This window comes from Ranitomeya variabilis, unplaced genomic scaffold (assembly GCF_051348905.1).
Source record: "Ranitomeya variabilis isolate aRanVar5 unplaced genomic scaffold, aRanVar5.hap1 Scaffold_159, whole genome shotgun sequence".
Lineage (NCBI taxonomy): Eukaryota > Metazoa > Chordata > Amphibia > Anura > Dendrobatidae > Ranitomeya > Ranitomeya variabilis.
This window is the reverse complement of record NW_027507962.1, coordinates 55,627-77,389: the sequence shown is the minus strand read 5'-3', so window position 1 is coordinate 77,389 and position 21,763 is coordinate 55,627. Positions and strand designations below refer to the sequence as shown.

The 21,763-nt window shown below is 49.5% G+C and overlaps 1 protein-coding gene and 1 non-coding gene across 5 annotated transcripts in view; both read right to left on the bottom strand.

Moving 5' to 3' along the window:
- LOC143789275 (piwi-like protein 1) overlaps nucleotides 1-7,135 on the bottom strand; it is a 108,418-nt gene extending 101,283 nt beyond the window's left edge. For 2 of the 4 annotated variants that reach the window (XM_077278980.1, XM_077278979.1), the window contains exon 1: nucleotides 6,903-7,135. The gene's annotated coding sequence lies outside the window, so the exon portion shown is untranslated. Of the gene's footprint in view, nucleotides 1-6,596; nucleotides 6,734-6,902 lie in introns of those variants that run through there. The other 2 variants (XM_077278982.1, XM_077278983.1) reach the window with 2 other exon arrangements.
- LOC143789277 (U6 spliceosomal RNA) lies at nucleotides 5,779-5,885 on the bottom strand. The gene has a single exon (XR_013219062.1). It is a non-coding gene; the product is annotated as a U6 spliceosomal RNA (small nuclear RNA).
- Nucleotides 7,136-21,763: the final 14,628 nt, after the last annotated feature.

Sequence of the window (21,763 nt, the reverse complement as noted above, 5' to 3'; positions counted from 1 at the left end):
TCCCCTGTCAGCATTGGGTTAAATCAGATCATGTCTCAACACTGTGGTACACCTGAGACCATTTTCCATTACCCGTATATACAAAAATAGCCAGGGGTAAGTATCTATGTTTACACACAATGCAGTGGACCAATAAATGATTTTAGAGGCAGCCAGTAACAAGGGGTATTGTCCCCCACACAAAAACACTTAGCTGTCCACGATACGCCCCAATGGGTGTAAACATAGATACTTACCCCTGGCTATTTTTGTATATACGGGTAATGGAAAATGGTCTCAGGTGTACCACAGTGTTGAGACATGATCTGATTTAACCCAATGCTGACAGGGGAGTGCTGTTATGCACAGGCTTAAATTTGGACCGAACCAGGTCATTTGGCATTTATGTCTTTCCTGCTGATTTTCTACCCTCTATGCACATAGCTGTTTATTTGTTTAGGCTGTGCAATAGAACTGACATATTTATCTAAAGATAAAAACAATATTTATTCATGTGTGTAATGTCTTACATGTTTTAAGTATATGTCCATGGTAGTGTCATTGTCCCAAATTCTGGGCTTTGATAAAGAAAGTTTATAATACTGGTGTGCACCTCAGTTTAGCTCTCCTACGCTTTCTTCATTTCTGCCAATTGCTCCATGTTTTCCCTCCTTTAGCCGGCTAGGTCCTTAATAGGGCCAGTAGGTTATCAGCCGTCGCGGAGTGGGGGCGCCAAATTATCTATCAGGGTGCCAACCTCCACTGTTAGGTAGGGATAGTAGGGGAGCGTAGTGTCATTGGTTGAGGGCAGGTGCACCCAGTAGATCTGTATATTATCAATTTTTTTTTTTTTCGTTTTCACTGGGAAGTGGTATTTTTAATATATCATTAATAAAAATTTAAAAATCTTTTTAAAAGGGATAATATGTTACACGTAGTCAAGAACTGGCATCGTCAATTCAGATGTGGTCGGGCTTCGGTGCAAACAGCTCCAATTCCAGGGCGACCCCACTTTGCTATTGATGAACACATCATCCAGCAAGTGGAGGGCGCCCTTTTGGAAAATCGCCGCATAACCATTCGCCACCTAGCCCAAAATGTCAAGATTAGTGTGGTGTCCATGGAAAAAATCATCCAAGACCATCTTCACATACATAAGGTATCTGCTCGCTGGGTTCCCCGGCTGTTCACACCTTTCCAGAAGCAGGAACGAGTCTAACGCTCTCAGGCTTTATTGACAATGTGCCGTGGAGGCCAGGAGGATTTTATCAACAGATTGATTACACAGGATGAAAGCTGGATCCATCACTAGGATCCTGAGACTAAAGTCCAGTAGATGTAATGGAAGCATCATGACTCACCTCCAAAGAAGGCACGTGCCCAACCCTTGGCAGGCAAGGTCATGCTCACAGTATTTGGGACCAGCACAGAGTAGTATTGATGGATTCTCTAGCAAAGGGTACCATGATCACTGGGGAATACTGTGCTTCACTGCTGCGGAAATTGCAGGAGGCCATCAAAACCAAGAGCCGTGGAATGCTCACCGAAGATGTCAGCTTTTTGCAAGACAATGCACCAGTTCACAACACGCGATCCTGTGGCCTAAAATTCTACGACATCCCTTTATTCACCAGACTTCCACCTCTTTCCAACAATTAAGTTATCCAGATAATGAGACTCTGATTTCCGAAGTCACAACGTGTCTTTTGGAGCAACCTGTTGACTTTTACAAGCGAGGTGTGCACAGTTGCTTAACCCCTTAACGACCGTCTATACGCCTTTTGAACAGCGCTGAGAAATAAGGTTATAGCGCTTCCCAGTTTTGGAAAATCTCTAGGGTCTCTGCTACCGGGGGTAGCTGATACTCCGGAGAACATGATTAGGGTCGGTTTATTCTCCGATTAATGGCAAAAAAAAAAAGGCAGATTTTCCATTTATTTCTCTCTCCTCTATGATCTAACACATCAGAGGAGAGAGAAATGGGATCCGCCCCTGGTACCTCGGGCTCCGGCACCCGCCCCTCATCATCTTCTTCCAGGAAAAAAGATTTCTCCTATTGTTTCATTTTGATCACTGTGATAGACCCCATCACATGATCAAAACAGGGATTTTTGTGTACTCACCGTAAAATCCTTTTTTCCGAGCCACTCATTGGGCGACACAGGACCGTGGGTGTTATGCTGCTACCACTAGGAGGCTGACACTAAGTGAATACAAAAAAAGCTAGCTCCTCCTCTACAATATACACCACCCACTGGCTCCAGCCCAAACCAGTTTAGTGACCAAGCAGTAGGATTATTATCATCAAGAATAGGTACATCATGTTAAATCAGAAAAACAATAGCAGCCTTCAGTCCAACACCGTGGGTGCTGTGTCCCCCAATGAGTGGCTCGGAGAAAAGGTTTTTTACGAGGAGTACATAAAAATCCCCGTTTCTCCTTCGCCACATTGGAGGACACAGGGCCGTCGGAAGTTCCAAAGCAGTCCCTGGGTGGGAAATAACAGAGTAAACTCCCAGCATCTATGGACATCATAATGCTTTGAGAAAGTGTGCAGGCTAGACCAGGTCGCCACTTTACAAACCTGCTCCGCAGACTCTTGATGCCGAATGGCCCATGAAGCACCTACCGACCGAGTGGAGTGTGCCTTGATCCCCGCATTAAGCTTCTCGAATAGCCGACCGAATCCATGTGGCTATTCCTGACTTAGAAGCGGTCGATCCCTTCCGGTGCCCCTTCGAGAGCACGAACAGGGCGTCCGTCTGGCAAAAAGGCACCGTCTTAGACACGTACCTTCTGAGAGCCCTCACAAGATCCGAAGAGTGGAAAGCTTTCTCCACACGATGCACCGGTGCTGGGCAAAACGAGGGTAGGACAATATCCTTGATAAGGTGAAACAGCTACACCACTTTTGGAAGGAAGGGCAGGGACAACCTGAGGACTACCTTGTGTCTGAAGTCAGAAAAGGCGCTTGGCAGGAGAGAGCAACTAGCTCCGAGATCCTTCTGATTGATGTTACCGTGACTAGGAAGGCGACCTTCCATGAGAGGTAGGAGAGACAACCTGTAACGGTTCGAAGGGAGATTCCTATAGGACACCTAGGACCAAGTTAAGGTCCCAGGCGTCTAAGGGCGCTATGTAGAGGTACCACACAAGAGACTCCCAGAAAGAAAGTTCTCACCTGCGGTTTGGAAGAGACTTTATTCTGAAACAATAAGGACAAGGCAGACCCACCCTTTGAGGGAGCTCGGCGCTAGGCCCGAGTACAGACCGGACTGAAGGAATTCAAAAAAGGCTTTCCAGGTCCGATGATAGATGCGTACTAACACCAGCTTCTGATGCGTACTGACACCGGCTTCAGAGCATTAATCATGGTGGAAACTACCTCATGGGAGAAACCAGCTACGGTTAGGACCCAGGAGTCAACGGCCAAGCCCACAAACTCAGGGCCCTGAGTTCTGGTGTCAAACGGGCCCTGGAAAGGCAGGTCTGGTCGATCTGGTGATTGCAAAGGGATGTCTGACAAGCTGCACTAATTCTGCGTACCACGCTCGGCGTGGCCAGTCAGGAGCAACTGGGATCACCGGTACTCCCTCTGCTTTGATCTTCCTGAAGGCCTTCGGAATCAAAAGCAATGGGGGAAAACATGTAGGGAAGACTAAACTGACTCCACGGAAGGACGAGCGCGTCCACCCGATGGCTCTCAGGTCCCGTAATCGAGCTACAAACTCAAGCATCTTGGCATTCAGATCCACGTCTGGTGTCCTCTAGTGAAGATAGGTCTGCTGGAAAATTTCCGGATTAAGAGACCACTCTCCCGAGGGCAGGCCTTGACAGCTGAGGAAGTCCGCAGCCCAGTTTTCCATGCTCAGGAGTTAACAGCCGAGATAACGGAGTGGTTTCTATTGGCCTAGTGAAGGATGTGTTCCACCTCGCGCTTTGCTGCAGATGACCCCTCTGTAAGCCATGGCCATGGCATTGTCTGATTGAATTCGGATGGGACAGCCTGTCAGGAGACGATGGAACCGCCGCAGGAACAGCCAGATCGCTCGGATCTCCAGCACATACAGTAGATGGGAAGAGAACACTCCTCTGAGGAGACCATTTACCCTGGGCAGTATGTTGACGAGGGAGAAGAGGCTCCTGTCACATGCGTCCAAAGCGCATGTTGTCCCTCATGCCAAGGCGGATGGAACGAACAGATGGTTGACAAAGTGCTCAGGCCACTTGCTGAAGGGCTAGCAAGACGACCAGGCCCTGAGAATGTAGACTGGACATGACTGCCGCCATGACCTTTGAGCATACCCTGGGGGCGGTAGCAAGGCCGAAGGGCAAGGCTAAACTGAAAATGTTCTTCGCGGATGGCGAAGTGCAGGAACCCTTGGAGAGGGGGAGACTCCATCCTCAAATGCCGTACTCTGACAGAATTGTTCAGAAGCTTTAGGTCCAGGATGGCCCTGGCTGTACCATCCTCTTTTGGGACCACAAATAGATTCGACTAGAAACCCTTGAACTTCTCATTTCCCGGAACCGGGGTAATGACCCAGTCTTGCGGAGTGACTCAAAATGGGAAATGCTGGTCGTGAATGGCGAAGCGCAGGAATCTCTAGTGGCGGATGAAAGATCGGGATATGTAGGTAAGCATCTTGGATGTCGATGGATGCCAAAAAAACATTCCCTCTTCCATAGAAGCGAAGACTGAATGCAGAGATTCCATGCGAAAATGACAAACCTTGACAAACTTGTTTAGAAGTTTGAGGTCTTGTAAAATACGGACAGCCAGGCCTGACTGAATAGAAGTAGGCGGCCGCCCACCCTGCCGGTGTCGACCAGACGATGCCAGGAGTCAGCGGCGGAAAATCTCTGAGACCTAGATCCCTTAGATCTCAACTGTTTAGGGCAAGATTACCAGTGTCGACTAGGTCTGTAGGAGACTTGAGAACCTATGTCCCTGTGTGGGGGAGTGCCCTGACCCGGGGAAGGTAGCGACGGTGGACCAGCCCGGGTTGGAGCAAAGGGATCGGAAACGAAATTGTTGATGTCTCCGAAAAAGACACCTAAGCCTCTGCTGGGGAAGAAATTTACTCTTTCCTCCCGTGGCATCAGAAATAAGCTGATCCATGTTCTTACCAAATAGGCGACCACTCTGGAAAGGCAGAGATATCAAGGACTTTTTTTTTTTATGCAGAGTCCACTTTCCACTCTCTGAGCATAATGCTCTGCTGATCGTGACTGCGTTCGCTGCCAATAGAGCAGAACAGCCAGCTGCAACCAAAATGCGTGTACCAGGTAATGTCCAGGCCACAAAATTTGACTGCTTCAGAGGAGATAATTACCGCTCTGAATGGATTTGGCCAGGGTATCTGCCCAGAAGACTATCGCCTTAGAAACCCATTCTGCAGCGACTGAAGGGCAGAGGGCCGAGCCTGAGGCCTCAAAAAACAGAGCGAGCCTGGTGTTCCATCTGATGGTCTGTGGGATTTTTAAAGGATGACCCATCCGTTACGGATAAAAGGGTCTTGGATGCCAGGCGAGAAACTGGAGGGTCTACAACAGGGGATTCAGCTCAATCCTTCCCCGGCACAGCCGAAAAAGGATATTTCGCTTCGAGAGACTTTTGTCCTGTGAAGCGTTTGTCCGGTCGCTCCCTGTAACGATTGCGTATGGCCGTAAACTCAGGGTGGACTGCAAAAGTCTTATGGGGGTGTTTAGTCCTCTTAAAGGATGCAGCTTGATCCGGAACGGAATCAGATTTCTCTTCAATGTGTCAGATTGACCTCCTCCATCAGCGAATCCACCATTTTTATGGAACGCTTCACGAATTTGCGTGTCAACCTTGCGCAGGGGCCATGATAATCTTCTCTGTATCGTTCCAATTTTAGTATATGTGCTGCCTATGCGAGCACCTGGAAGTCTTGTGAATCCAAGTCCAAGGGGCCGTCCGATTCGTACTCAGAATCGCGGTAGTTACTGACCCCTGGGGAGGGAGAGCGAGAAGCGTAACTCGCCAACAAGAATGCACGTGAACGCTCTGGGGACGTGCTGCTGATCCTTTTCCTAGACACCGGTAGGTTTCTAGAGGGCTGACACCTACTGATCGACTGCTCCCATAGGGAGAGGATCCATTTATGTCAGACCTGCGCATACTCCGACCCCTGGAGGGATCGTGGAGGGACTCAATCACTTTGGCCAGAGAAGCCATGGATTGTGACAGTGTCGTAGCCCACTCAGGGGGGCTCGGTACACTGGGCTTGGTGGTGGCGGAGGCTCCTGAGGTAATTTGGGGGGTCACAGGCCTTGCAGAAGTCTGAGCCTAAGGAAACACAGACTGGCAAGGAGGTACATGAAGTGAAGGGCTGCAATAGCCTAGTGAGCCTGTATAGATGCTTTAGGTCGGGACATTGTACCCTTCTGTGTGTCCCCTGTAGGACACTTCTGCAGTGAGAGGGTTACAGCAGGAGGAGGAGGGTGGTCCAGAGAAGCCCCCTCACCCAGACCCTGTGTCCCCACTGTAGCTGTGAGCCTCCCCAGACAGTGCCGACGCCTGCGGGAGCTGCTCCCGACAAATTACCTCAGAGACCAGACAAATTACCTCACTCAGAGACCAGACAAATTACCTCAGAGACCAACTGCCAGTGTGTGCCCAGAGGGGCCGCGGGAGAAGGGAAGATGGCCGCCGAGATTACAAGAGGCGCTTCTCGTCCTGTACGAGAAGCGCCAGAAAGGTGGGCGGAGCCGCTGGGACACGTCACAGCGGGGGCGGAGTTACAGAATGCGGCCTAGCAGAGAACCGAAGCTGGGGACTAAATTTATCGGCGCCGGTACCAGAAGGGCCAGGCAGCGCCACCACCATCAGGAAAAGCCCCCTCTATCCAGCGCCGCCCCAGACCGCCTGCCCAGAGCCCTCCAGCCCCGGAACTTACCCGGAGAAGCTGCCGGGGGGCAGGTGCCAGCGATATGCGGCGGGTACGTGTCCTCCTGATGCCGCTGCTGCTCTTGGACGTGCACGGATAAAGGGATCAGCCTCGGTCCACCACCCCTTTAACCCCTTCCCGACCTGTGACACAGCGTAGGCGTCATGAAAGTCAATCCGCCCTGTGACGCCTGTGCTGTGTCACAGAATGATCGCGTCCCTGCAGGCCGGGGAAAGGGTTAACGACAGGGGGAGGGGGAGGGGTGCTACAGGCCCCCCCCCCCCCTTCGTGGCTACGATCGCTCTGATTGGCTGTTGAAAGTGCAACAGCCAATCAGCAATCTGTAATATTTCACCTATGAAAATTGGTGAAATATTACAATCCAGCCATGGCCGATACTGCAATAGCTGGAGACCCCGATCTGCCCCCCACCGACTGACGGCGGCGATCTGCAGCCGCCGTCAGTGTTCCCTACCCCTCCGTCCTGTCCTCAGCACTTAGGGTTGCACTTAGGGCTAGGGTTGCACTTAGGGCTAGGGTTACAATTAGGGTTAGAATTAGGGCTAGGGTTGGAATTAGGGCTAGGGTTGCACTTAGGGCTAGAATTAGGGCTAGGGTTGGAATTAGGGCTAGAATTAGGGCTAGGGTTGGAATTAGGGTTAGGTTTGCACTTAGGGCTAGGGTTGCACTTAGGGTTAGGGTTGCACTTAGGGCTAGGGTTACAATTAGGGTTAGAATTAGGGCTAGGGTTGGAATTAGGGCTAGGGTTGCACTTAGGGCTAGAATTAGGGCTAGGGTTGGAATTAGGGTTAGGTTTGCACTTAGGGCTAGGGTTGCACTTAGGGTTAGGGTTGCACTTAGGGCTAGGGTTACAATTAGGGTTAGAATTAGGGCTAGGGTTGGAATTAGGGTTAGAATTAGGCTATGTGCACACGGTGCGGATTTGGCTGCGGATTCGTATCAGTTTTCCATCAGGTTTACAGTACCACGTAAACCTATGGAAAACCAAATCCGCTGTGCCCATGGTGCGGAAAATACAGCGCAGAAACACTGCGTTGTATTTTCCACAGCATGTCAATTCTTTGTGCGGATTCCGCAGCGTTTTACACCTGCTCCATAATAGGAATCCGCAGGTGAAATCCGCACAAAAAACACTGGAAATCCGCGGTAAATCCGCAGGTAAAACGCAGTGCCTTTTACCTGCCGATTTTTCAAAAACGGTGCGAAAAATCCGCACACAAATCCGCAACGTGGGCACATAGCCTTAGGGTTGGAGTAAGGGTTAAGACTAGGGTTAGGGGTGTGTTGGGGTTAGGGTTGTGGTTAGGGGCGTGTTGGGGTTAGTGTTTGAGTTAGAATTGAGGGGTTTCCACTGTATAGGCACATCAGGGGGTCTCCAAATGCGACATGGCGCCACCATTAATTCCAGCCAATCTTGCATTGAAAAAGTCAAATGGTGCTCTCTCCCTTCCGAGCCCCGACATGTGCCCAAACAGTGGTTCCCCCCACATATAGGGTATCAGCGTACTCAGGAGAAACTGGACAACAACTCTTGGGGTCAAATTTCTCCTGTTACCCTTGGGAAAATAAAAAAATGCTGGCTAAATAATCATTTTTGAGAAAATAAAAATTATTTTTTATTTTCCTGGCTCTGCGTTATAAACTTCTGTGAAGCACTTGGGGGTTTAAAGTGCTCACTATGCATCTAGATTAGTTCCTTGGGAGGTCTAGTTTCCAAAATGGGGTCACTTGTGCGGGAGCTCCAATGTTTAGGCACACAGGGGCTCTCCAAACGCGACATGGTGTCCGCTAATGATTGGAGCTAATTTTACATTCAAAAAGTCAAATGGCGTGCCTTCCCTTCCGAGCCCTGCCGTGCGCCCAAACAGTGGTTTACCCCCACATGTGAGGTATCAGCGTACTCAGGAGAAATTGTACAATAACTTTCGTGGTCCAGTTTCTCCTTTTACCCTTGGGAAAATAAAAAAAATTGTTGCTAAAAGATCATTTTTGTGACTAAAAAGTTAAATGTTCATTTTTTCCTTCCATGTTGCTTCTGCTGCTGTGAGACACCTGAAGGGTTAATAAACGTCTTGAATGTGGTTTTAAGCATCTTGAGGGGTGCAGTTTTTAGAATGGTGTCACTTTACCACTCTGGCGGTGAAAATTGCGCGGTAGCCCACGCCAATTTTTTCCGCCATTTAACCCTTTATTTTACAAGCTACAGCACCCAAATTTTGCACATACACACTAGTAACATTAGTAGTGTGGAATATGCAAAAAAAAGACATGAGATGGTTTACTGTATGTAATCATGTCTCATATCCTGTCGGGTTTGGGAAGGAGAAATGAAAAGCCGGCAATTGAATTACGGGCTTTCCTCTAAGGGTGCGTGTCCACGATCAGGATGGCCGGCGGTATCGTCGGAGCAGCAAACCCGCTCGGCGCTAAGCCCCGCCCCCTTCTGGGACGCGATGATGCCGGATGTGTTCATTGCACACATCCGGGATCATCGCACCCCTCGCATAGCGCCCTGTGTTATTCCTTGCGGTGGCGCAGCGTCGCCGCAAGGAACACGGACATGCTGCGATCTTAAAAGACGCGCAGCATGTCTGGAGTCGCAGGGCCGCCGTGTGCGTGTTTTCACGCATAGTGGACACGGGATTTTAAAAAATCCCCTCCACTATGCTGGAACATCTGGACGCTGCGTGTTTGACGCTGCGGCCCCACGCAGCATCAAACACGCAGCGTTTCCTGAACGTGGACACGCACCCTAACACCGCTGCGTATTTCTCACAGGTCACACTGCTGGTCCGTGTGGAATCCGTATTTTTCTCGCCCCCATAGACTTTCATTGGCGCAATACGGTGACAAACGCAGCATGCTGTGATTTTCTACGCCCGTAACATACCGTATATTACGGATGCGTAATATACGGCAGATAGGAGCTGGGCCATAGAGATTCATTGGGCCGTGTGCAATGCGTATTTTACGGACGTAGTTTATGCTCATACGTCCGTAAAACTCGCTAGTGTGACGCCGGCCATAGTCAGTAGCACAGAGCGGTATAACTCAGCACTTATTTACTTACTCCTGTGACCATTTCATTGTACTCCAGCGCGTGCGCACTATGCACAGCGTGCACGCTGTCAGGCAGCCCTGAGCGGATGACGTATGTCCGCTCTGAGACGCCGGCGCATGCGCAGTAGGACGCACGCCGGGCTCGGCGTGTACAATGAGGATTGCACATACTCCATGGGGGAATCTGGCTCAGGCACAGCTGTTCATGGTAATGTAAACTGATTATTTCCTATTTAAACATTAGGCTGGCAATGCGGTTACTACCCCGGACGAAGCCACAAGTCTGGCGACACGCGTTGGGTCTCCGCAGCCCGCACTTTCACTTATTAGGGTCCTCATGCTCACATGATTCTGCCCATGGCTGGCCACGGAAGGGTTATTATTTAAGGCAGGTTTGCCGCTTATGCACCTCATTCTCTCCAGTCGCCAGGTTCACTGTTGGGTGTGTAGTGGACAGTATTACATGTCCTTCTTGGTGGCAGTACTGGCCCTATCTGCTTAGGAGTTACATCTGGATGTTCCTTTTATAGTGTATTTTTCGTCATTTAACCCTCCGTTATTTCCTCCTGGCTTCATCTTAGCTGATGTGTGCTGTTATGTCACTTGGCATCTGCTTATTGGTTTGTCATGTGCGCAGGCACTCGGGCGAGCCGCACTCATGTTACAGACTTGATGGTCATGCTGTCTATATAGCTATTGTCATCGGTGGGCATGTTCACTTTGTACCCCTCAGTTATGTGCGGGCTTTTCTGCCTTATTAGGGGCCGTTGTGTGTACGGGGTTTCTTTGTATCTCCCCTTTTTTTATATGGTTTTAATGTGTGTGCTTTGCCTTCTGTGTATTTTGTGAAATAAAGCTGTGTTCTATCATGCTATTCTTATTTATGTGGTGATTCCCGGTTATGAGGCCTACCTTTTATCTCTTTACATTATTACAGGGACGAAACACGGCGCCACAGAGACGAAACACGGCGCCACAGAGACGAAACACGGCGCCACAGAGACGAAACACGGCGCCACAGAGACGAAACACGGCGCCACAGAGACGAAACACGGCGCCACAGAGACGAAACATGGCGCAAAGAAGAAACACGGCGCCACAGAGACGAAACACAGCGCCACAGAGACGAAACACGGCGCCACAGAGACGAAACACGGCGCCACAGAGACGAAACACGGCGCCACAGAGACGAAACACGGCGCCACAGAGACGAAACACGGCGCCACAGAGACGAAACACGGCGCCACAGAGACGAAACACGGCGCCACAGAGACGAAACATGGCGCAAAGAAGAAACACGGCGCCACAGAGACGAAACACAGCGCCACAGAGACGAAACACGGCGCCACAGAGACGAAACACGGCGCCACAGAGATGAAACACAGGAAAAACCAGATGAAACAACACCGGCAGGGTCACTAAACGGTTAACAGTGCGGAGGAAGAGTCCGGTCTAGACGGTTACCAGCACCGGCAGCCGCCAGCACCACGTGACACCAAACGGAGCTCAGCCTGACATAAACACTTTACAGGCACTAAATACTGAACAGTAGTACTATGAGATCCTGAGACTTGTAGTTCTACAGCGCTGCCGACATAGACCACGAGGGATAACCACAGACGCCACCATGAGCTCCTCAGCGTCCACAAACCACACAAACTACTGTGTGCGCATGCGCCAACCGCTCCGCAGAGTCCGCGCCGAACCACCGTGACGCAACACTAAATTGGCTTTTCGCTTAACGCACATGCGCTGAACGTGACGGAGGCTGCAGAGCGGCCATGTTTGAGTCGGGACATTTGGGACTGAAAATGTCATCGCAATAAAATATATCGATCTTCTCTCCAAATATCTAATCATGGGACCGATTCACAGAAGGGAAAGAACGTTCATTTTGTTACTTTTACAGGTTATCTGCCCATAAACAACATGGACACTGAGCAGTGAGGCGCTGGCAGATTCTAGTCTGCGGAGGACACTGTTATGGGGGATCTGTGGAGGACACTGTTATGGAGGTCTGCGGAGTATGCACTGTTATGGGGGATCTGCGGAGGACGCTGTTATGGGGGGTCTGCGGAGGACACTGTTATGGGGGATCTGCGGAGGACACTGTTATGGGGGATCTGCGGAGGACGCACTGTTATGGGGGATCTGTGGAGGACACTGTTATGGGGGATCTGTGGAGGACATTGTTATGGGGGTCTGTGGAGGACACTGTTATGGGGGATCTGCGGAGGACGCTGTTATGGGGGTCTGCAGAGGACGCACTGTTATGGGGGTCTGTGGATGACGCACTGTTATGGGGGGTCTGCGGAGGACACTTATGGGGGATCTGCGGAGGACGCACTGTTATGGGGGGTCTGCGGAGGACGCACTGTTATGGGGGATCTGTGGAGGACACTGTTATGGGGGATCTGTGGAGGACATTGTTATGGGGGTCTGTGGAGGACACTGTTATGGGGGGTCTGCGGAGGACACTGTTATGGGGGATCTGCGGAGGACACTGTTATGGGGGATCTGCGGAGGACACTGTTATGGGGGATCTGCGGAGGACACTGTTATGGGGGATCTGCGGAGGACGCACTGTTATGGGGGATCTGTGGAGGACACTGTTATGGGGGATCTGTGGAGGACATTGTTATGGGGGTCTGTGGAGGACACTGTTATGGGGGATCTGCGGAGGACGCTGTTATGGGGGTCTGCAGAGGACGCACTGTTATGGGGGTCTGTGGATGACGCACTGTTATGGGGGGTCTGCGGAGGACACTTATGGGGGATCTGCGGAGGACGCACTGTTATGGGGGGTCTGCGGAGGACACTTATGGGGGATCTGCGGAGGACGCACTGTTATGGGGGATCTGTGGAGGACACTGTTATGGAGGTCTGCGGAGTATGCACTGTTATAGGGGATCTGCGGAGGACACTGTTATGGGGGGTCTGCAGAGGACACTGTTATGGGGGATCTGCGGAGGACGCTGTTATGGGGGTCTGTGGAGGGCGCACTGTCATGGGGGGTCTGTGGAGGACACTGTTATGGGGGGTCTGCGGAGGACGCACTGTTATGGGGGGGATCTGTGGAGGACACTCTTATGGGGGGTCTGCGGAGGACACTGTTATGGGGGTCTGTGGAGGACGCACTGTTATGGGGGTCTGTGGAGGACACTGTTATGGGGGGTCTGCGGAGGACACTGTTATGGGGGTCTGTGGAGGATGCACTGTTATGGGGATCTGTGGAGGATGCACTGTTATGGGGGGTCTGTGGGTTATGCACTGTTATGAGGGTCTGTGGAGGACGCACTGTTATGGGGGGTTTGTGGGTGAAGCTATTATGGGGGTCCGTACATTATCAGGCCGCAGTGATTGTTCTCTGTTGTCCTCAGATATCGGGATATTTGAGCTGCAGGAGGTGACGAGAGTCGTGGATTGGTCGGGGGACACCGGTGGGTACATCCTGTCACCTCCTGTACCGGGGGTCTCGCCTGTTACCTGTGGGCTGTGTACAGCTCTGGAAAAAATTAAGAGACCACCACATCAAATCCCTGTCACCTGTCATGGCCGCCCAATCTCCAGACCTGAACCCCACTGAAAACCTCTGGAATGTAATCAGGAGGATGATGGATGGTCACAGCCATCAAACACAGAAGAACGGCTGACATTATTCTACCAGGAGCAGAGTGATAGACTGGAGGAAAGCTGCCGAGACGCAGGAAAGCTGGGATTACAAATCATGGTTATTCCACCAAATATTGATTTCTGATCTCTTCCGGAGGTAAAACATTAGTATTGTTGTTTCTAAATGATTAGGAACTTGTTTTCTTTGCATTATTTGAGGTCTGAAATCACTGGGGTTTTACATTTTGACCATTTCTCCTTTTCAGGAAGAAAATACAAAATTTATTGCTGGGAATTTCGGAGACATGTTGTCAGAAGTTTATAGAATAAAAGAACAATTTACATTTTACTGAAAAATATAAAGAGAACAATCAGACAAACTGAACATTGTGCAGTGGTCTCTTAATTTTTGCCAGAGCTGTATATACATGACTGGTAAACCACAACTCCCATGCTGCTAGCACAACACTGCCCCTGGGCCTGCTGAGACTTGTAGTGCCTTGTCTACCGCAGTCAGTAGCTCCGTCCTGTTCTGTAGATTTCCGTCCGCCTTGGTTGCAGTTCGGAGCCCCCTTTATGCCGCACAGTGCGGGGGTCCGTCGGTCTCTGCCTTACTGATGCTCTGTCCTGCAGGTCTCTGTATCGCGGGGTCCTCGGGGGGCCGGAGACACGAGATCCTGCAGCTGCTCTTCCCGCAGAAGCTCCTGGAGCAGCAGGACCAGGTAACGGGCGGCGGCTGCAGCGGCTCCGGGGGCTTCAGGGGTTTCGGTCTTGGCTCTTTCTTTTTTATCTTTCTACTCTTTATAAAAGGAAACTTACTGGGGTCTTCCGGACCCCTGATCACTGGTTGGTCCATGCCGGAATCTGTGACCCCAGTTTTTTATTTTGGCGCTAAGGACGCAGCTGAGACCACAAGTGAGCGCAGTAGACTTTGACTTCAGCCGCTCCTCCGGACCCCGATTTTGGGCCAGGGAACAATAGGTGGGGGTCCGATCAGTGACGCCTGCGCTGTGTAACTAGCTTGTTAGGACACCACCTGCCCACCCACCACGTGATCGCGGGGTCCGATGGTTTGCCATCATGGACGGAGCCGAATAAATGCCGCCATACTAGTGATCCCCCCTATAGGAGAAGTGATCAGAGGGGACGAAAACACAGGAAAAAGTTATAGAGAAAAAGATCGGAAAAATATTAACCAAAAACAAAACCGAAGATCCTAAAGCAAAAATAAAGAAATAAAAAACGGTATCAAAATCTGGATCCATCCGTGTGTAATGATCTAATCTCGAGGTGACCGTCATAAAAATTGTCGTTTTTCGGTCCCGGAAAAGAAAAAGTGAAAAAATAAATAACTAAAAATCGTTTCTTTTTCCTGACTGTAGATGATGGTCTCTGCACGGAGCTGGACAATCCGGTCATTTGTCCGCACATTGATGGCTGTAAAAACAGAACGCAAACGTCAATGGCGGAATCACATTGTTATTTGCCCAAATGTGACATTTTTTTTTCGTTTTTCAGGATATTCTACTGTAACGTGAATGGGAGCAGTCACAAAAGTACCGCTCCTCCCCAAAAATAAACTGCTATACAGCGATGGGGACAGAACAATAGAAGTGTCAGGGCTCGTGGGGAAAAAAGGTGAAGAAAAACTAAAAATTGGCTGTGACGGAAAATGGGTTCCATCTGTTCCTAAGACTGAGTCTGCATTCTCAATTATCACCACCAGGTGGCGGTGTTACTCTCTTACGTGTTTTCATTCATTTTAATACTACTAGCACTGACCAGCCCAAGTTACAGCAGTAGATAGTGTCGTACCCAGCTCTCCCAGTATCCTGCATGGGCTCCTCACATCCTGGTGATTACTGTATAGGAAAAATCAGTACTGTGAGATTCGTGGTCCATGTACGTGGGTCATCCGTTTGTCCGTGATTCACATCCGTGTGTCGTCTATGTGACACGTACCGTCACATGGGAAATTCAGTACAGTTCTTGCTTATCCCAGGCGCCGGCTGCTGACGGCAGCTCTCATCATTGTTGCCTGGTCTCTCTGAGATCAGCGCCACCAGGAGACCTGCTGTGTACATCTTGCGTAAAATTAAGAATGAAATACAAAAATGGCGTGGGGTCCCGTGTAATTATCATAACCAGCAGAGGGAAAGCCCACAGCTCGGGGCTGATGTTACTAATGTGGGAAAAGGGACAATATCCCAAAAGGTTCCCAGACTATTAACAACTCACAGCTGTCTGCTTAGCCTTTGAGGGACCACCTCACATTTGAAGTCAGTTTGAGGGTTCTATATGGCTGAAAATACCCAAAAGTGACACCATTCTAAAAACTACACCCCTTAGGGTATGTCCTGTTGTGAATTCTGTTTGTGGGCTCCCTCTGGTGGTTACTGATGGGACTGGCTGACTTCTGTCTTGTATTTCCAGTGCACCTGTTCCCATCAGGAAATGGGAGTTTCCTATATAACCTGGCTTCTCAGTCATTCTAGTGCCGGCTATCAATGTTACCAGAGTCCCTCTGTTGCTTGCTACCTGCTCCTAAGTCTGCTGAGTCAGCTAAGTTGGATCATTTGTATTTTTGTGTCTTTTGTCCAGCGTGCATTTATATGAATCTTGCTGCTGGAAGCTCTAGTGAACTGAAATGACCACTCCGGTGTCATGAGTTGATATCGGAGTTAAGGGAATTTCAGGATGGTATTTTGTAGGGTTTTGAGTTGACCGCGAAGTCCTCTTTTGTATTTTCTGCTATCTAGTTAGTGGGCCTCTCTTTGCTGAACCTGTATTCATACTACGTACGTGTTTTCCTCTCAACTAACCGTCATGTTGGGGGCTACTATCACTTTTGGGGTTTCCCTGGAGGCAAGCCAGGTCTGTGTTTTCCTCTATTAGGGGTAGCTAGATCTCCGGCTGGTGCGAGACATCTAGGGATAACACACAGGTATGTTCCCCGGCTATTGTTAGTTGTGCGTTAGGTTCAGCATCGCGGTCAGCTTAGTTTCCATCCTCCTAGAGCTAGTCCTGATTTTGACTATGTCCCTGCCATTGGGAATCATGACAGTATAGCCGGCCATTAATGTGTTAAAAGTATTGGCTGAAGAAAGAGAGAAAAGAAGTTCCTGACACCTTTTTTTTTTTTTTTTGCTCTGAAGTTCTGTCTAGCCATAATTGCAGTTTGCTGCTTTCCTCTCTTCTTAATCCCTGAATGGCTCAGGTCTCAGCTGTTGAGAAATGGATATCCAGAGTTTAGCTTCAAGTCTGAATAATCTTGCTTCTAAGGTGCAAAATATACAAGACTTTATCATACATGCCTCTATGTCTGAACCTAAGATTCCTATACCAGAGTTTTTTTCTGGAGATAGATCTCGTTTTTTGAATTTCAAGCACAATTGTAAATTGTATCTTTCACTGAGATCTCACTCCGCTGGAGACCCCGCTCAGCAGGTTAAGATTGTTATTTCCTTGTTGCGGGGTGACCCCCAGAATTGGGCATTTGCATTGGCGCCAGGGGATCCTGCGCTGCTCAATGTGGATGCGTTTTTTCTGGCGCTGGGGTTGCTCTATGAGGAACCTAATTTGGAGATTCAGGCTGAAAAAACCTTGATAGCCCTCTCTCAAGGGCATGATGAAGCTGAAATATATTGTCAAAAATTTCGAAAGTGGTCTGTGCTTACTCAGTGGAATGAGTGCGCCCTGGCGGCGAATTTCAGAGAGGGTCTCTCTGACGCCGTTAAAGATGTCATGGTGGGGTTTCCTACGCCCACAGGTCTGAACGAGTCCATGACAATGGCTATTCAGATTGACCGGCGTTTACGGGAGCGCAAACCTGTGCACCATTTGGCGGTGTCCTCTGAGCAGACACCGGAGAATATGCAATGTGATAGAATTCTATCTAGAAGCGAACGGCAGAATTACAGGCGTAAAAATGGGTTGTGCTTCTATTGTGGTGATTCTGCTCATGTTATATCAGCATGCTCTAAACGCACAAAAAAGGTTGATAAATCTTTTGCAATTGGCACTTTGCAGTCTAAAGGTACCGTCACACTAGGCGAGGTTGCAGCGATATCGCCAGCGATCCGTGACGTTGCAGCGTCCTGCATAGCGTTATCGCTATGTTTGGCACGCAGCAGCGATCTGGATCCTGCTGGGATATCGCTGGTTGCAGGGAGAGTGGACGAACTTTCTTTTGTCGCAACTCTCCCGCTGACACCGCTGGATCGCCGTGTGTGACGCCGATCCAGCGATGTCTTCACTGGTATCCATGGTAAACATCGGGTTACTAAGCGCAGGGCCGCGCTTAGTAACCCGATATTTACCATGGATACCATGGTAAAAGTAAAAAAAAAAACACTACATACTCACCGTCTGTTGTCCGTCACGTCCCCTGGAGCTTGCCGTACTGACTGTCTCAGCGCCGTCCGGCCGTAAAGCAGAGCCCAGCGGTGAACCTGCAGTAACAGCGGTTCACCGCTGGGCACCGCTGTTACGGCCGGCCGGCGCTGAGACACAGTCAGTGCGGCAAGCGCCGAGGGACATGAAGGACGACAGAAGGTGCGTATGTAGTGTTTTTTTTTTTTTTACATGGGGACTTCGGCATCGCTGAAGACAGTTTCAGCGATGCCGAAGTCGCTTGGTCGCTGGAGAGAGCTGTCTGTGTGACAGCTCCCCAGCGACCACACAGCAACTTACCAGCGATCACGTCGCTGGTCGCGATCGCTGGTAAGTTGCTTAGTGTAACGGTACCTTAAGTTTATTTTGTCTGTGACTTTGATTTGTTCGTTATCTTCTATTACTGTGGATGCTTATGTGGATTCTGGCGCCTCCCTGAGTCTTATGGATTGGTCCTTTGCCAGGCGTTGTGGGTTCAGTCTAGAGCCTCTGGAAGTCCCTATCCCTTTGAAGGGTATTGACTCTACACCACTGGCTAGGAATAAACCACAATACTGGACACAAGTGACTATGTGTATGACTCCAGACCATCAGGAGGTGATTCGCTTCCTTGTGTTGTATAACTTGCATGATGTTTTAGTGCTTGGATTGCCATGGTTACAAACTCATAACCCAGTCCTTGACTGGAAAACAGTGTCTGTGGTAAGCTGGGGATGTCAGGGGGCTCATGGGGAGGTACCTTTGGTTTCCATTGCTTCATCTACTCCCTCTGAGGTTCCGGCATTTTTGTCTGACTACTGTGATGTTTTTGAGGAGCCTAAACTTAGTTCTTTCCCTCCTCACAGGGATTGCGATTGTGCTATAGATTTGATTCCTGGCAGCAAATTTCCTAATGGTCGCTTGTTCAATCTGTCAGTGCCTGAACATGCTGCTATGCGAGAGTATATTAAGGAGTCCTTGGAAAAGGGACATATCCGTCCGTCCTCGTCTCCTTTGGGAGCAGGTTTTTTTTTGTGGGTAAAAAAGATGGTTCCCTGAGGCCTTGTATTGATTATCGGCTGTTGAATAAGATTACAGTCAAATACCAGTATCCTTTGCCACTATTGACCGATTTGTTTGCTCGTATTAAAGGGGCAAGGTGGTTCTCTAAGATTGATCTTCGGGGTGCGTATAATTTGGTGCGGATTAAGCAGGGAGATGAGTGGAAAACTGCATTTAATACGCCCGAGGGCCATTTTGAGTATTTGGTAATGCCTTTTGGACTTTCTAATGCTCCTTCAGTCTTTCAGTCCTTTATGCACAATATTTTCCGTGAATATCTGGATAAATTTATGATTGTGTATTTGGACGATATTTTGATTTTTTCGGATGACTGGGAGTCGCATGTTTAACAGGTCAGAAAGGTTTTTCAGGTTTTGCGGGCCAATTCTTTGTTTGTAAAGGGTTCAAAGTGTATTTTTGGGGTTCAGAAGATCTCTTTTTTGGGGTACATTTTTTCTCCTTCTTCTATTGAGATGGATCCTGTCATGGTTCGGGCTATTTGTGATTGGACGCAGCCTACTTCTCTGAAGTGTCTTCAGAAATTCTTGGGCTTTGCTAATTTCTATCGTCGATTCATAACTGGTTTTTCGAGTGTTGCTAAGCCTCTGACTGATTTGACTAAGAAGGGTGCTGATGTTGCCAATTGGTCCTCTGCGGCTGTGGAGGCCTTTCGGGAGCTTAAGCGCCGCTTTTCTTCTGCCCCTGTGTTGCGCCAGCCTGATGTTTCACTCCCTTTTCAGGTCGAGGTTGATGCTTCCGAGATTGGAGCTGGGGCGGTTTTGTCGCAGAGAAGTTCCGATTGCTCAGTCATGAGACCATGTGCGTTCTTCTCTCGAAAATTTTCGCCCGCCGAGCGAAATTATGATGTTGGTAATCGGGAGCTCTTGGCTATGAAGTGGGCATGTGAGGAGTGGCGTCATTGGCTTGAGGGTGCCAGACATCAGGTGGTGGTCTTAACTGATCACAAGAATCTGATTTACCTTGAGTCTGCCAGGCCTCTGAATCCTAGACAGGCGCGCTGGTCGTTGTTTTTCTCTCGGTTTAATTTTGTGGTTTCATACCTGCCAGGTTCAAAAAATGTGAAGGCAGATGCCCTTTCTAGGAGTTTTGAGCCTGACTCCCCTGGTGATTCTGAGCCTACGGGTATCCTTAAGGATGGGGTGATATTGTCTGCTGTCTCCCCAGACTTGCGACGTGCTTTGCAGGAGTTTCAGGCGGATAGGCCTGATCGTTGTCCGCCTGGGAGACTGTTTGTTCCAGATGAGTGGACCAGTAGAGTCATCTCGGAGGTTCATTCTTCTGTGTTGGCAGGCCACCCTGGAATCTTTGGTACCAGAGAATTGGTGGCCAGGTCCTTCTGGTGGCCTTCCCTGTCTCGGGATGTGCGTGCTTTTGTACAGTCTTGTGATGTTTGTGCTCGGGCCAAGCCTTGCTGTTCTCGTGCTAGTGGATTGTTGTTGTCCTTGCCTATTCCGAAGAGACCGTGGACGCACATCTCTATGGACTTTATTTCGGATCTCCCGGTTTCTCAGAAAATGTCCGTCATTTGGGTGGTGTGTGACCGTTTTTCTAAAATGGTTCATTTGGTACACTTGCCCAAGTTGCCTTCTTCATCGGAGTTGGTTCCTTTGTTTTTCCAGAATGTGGTTCATTTACATGGTATCCCGGAAAACATCGTTTCTGACAGGGGATCCCAATTTGTGTCTAGATTCTGGCGGGCGTTCTGTGCCAGGATGGGCATTGATTTGTCTTTTTCGTCTGCATTCCATCCTCAGACGAATGGCCAGACGGAGCGTACTAATCAGACCTTGGAGACTTATTTGAGGTGTTTTGTGTCTGCTGATCAGGATGATTGGGTCGCCTTTTTGCCGTTGGCAGAGTTTGCCCTCAATAATCGGGCTAGTTCTGCCACTCTGGTTTCTCCTTTCTTTTGCAATTCAGGGTTTCACCCTCGTTTTTCATCTGGCCAGGTGGAATCTTCGGATTGCCCTGGAGTGGACACTATGGTGGATAGACTGCACCGGATCTGGAGTCATGTGGTGGACAATTTGAAGTTGTCCCAGGAGAAGACTCAGCAGTTTGCTAATCGTCGTCGTCGTGTGGGTTATCGTCTTCGTGTTGGGGACTTGGTGTGGTTGTCTTCTCGTTTTGTCCCTATGAAGGTCTCTTCTCCTAAGTTTAAACCTCGGTTCATAGGTCCTTATAAGATTTTGGAGATTCTTAATCCTGTATCTTTTCGTTTGGACCTACCAGCATCTTTCACTATTCATAATGTCTTCCATCGGTCGTTGTTGCGGAGGTACGAGGTACCGGTTGTTCCTTCTGTTGAGCCTCCTGCTCCTGTGCTGGTGGAGGGTGAATTGGAGTATGTTGTGGAGAAGATTTTGGACTCTCGCGTTTCCAGACGGAGACTTCAATATTTGGTTAAATGGAAGGGATATGGTCAGGAAGATAATTCTTGGGTAACTGCCTCTGATGTTCATGCCTCTGATTTGGTCCGCGCCTTTCATAGGGCTCATCCAGATCGCCCTGGTGGTTCTCATGAGGGTTCGGTGCCCCCTCCTTAAGGGGGGGGTACTGTTGTGAATTCTGTTTGTGGGCTCCCTCTGGTGGTTACTGATGGGACTGGCTGACTTCTGTCTTGTATTTCCAGTGCACCTGTTCCCATCAGGAAATGGGAGTTTCCTATATAACCTGGCTTCTCAGTCATTCTAGTGCCGGCTATCAATGTTACCAGAGTCCCT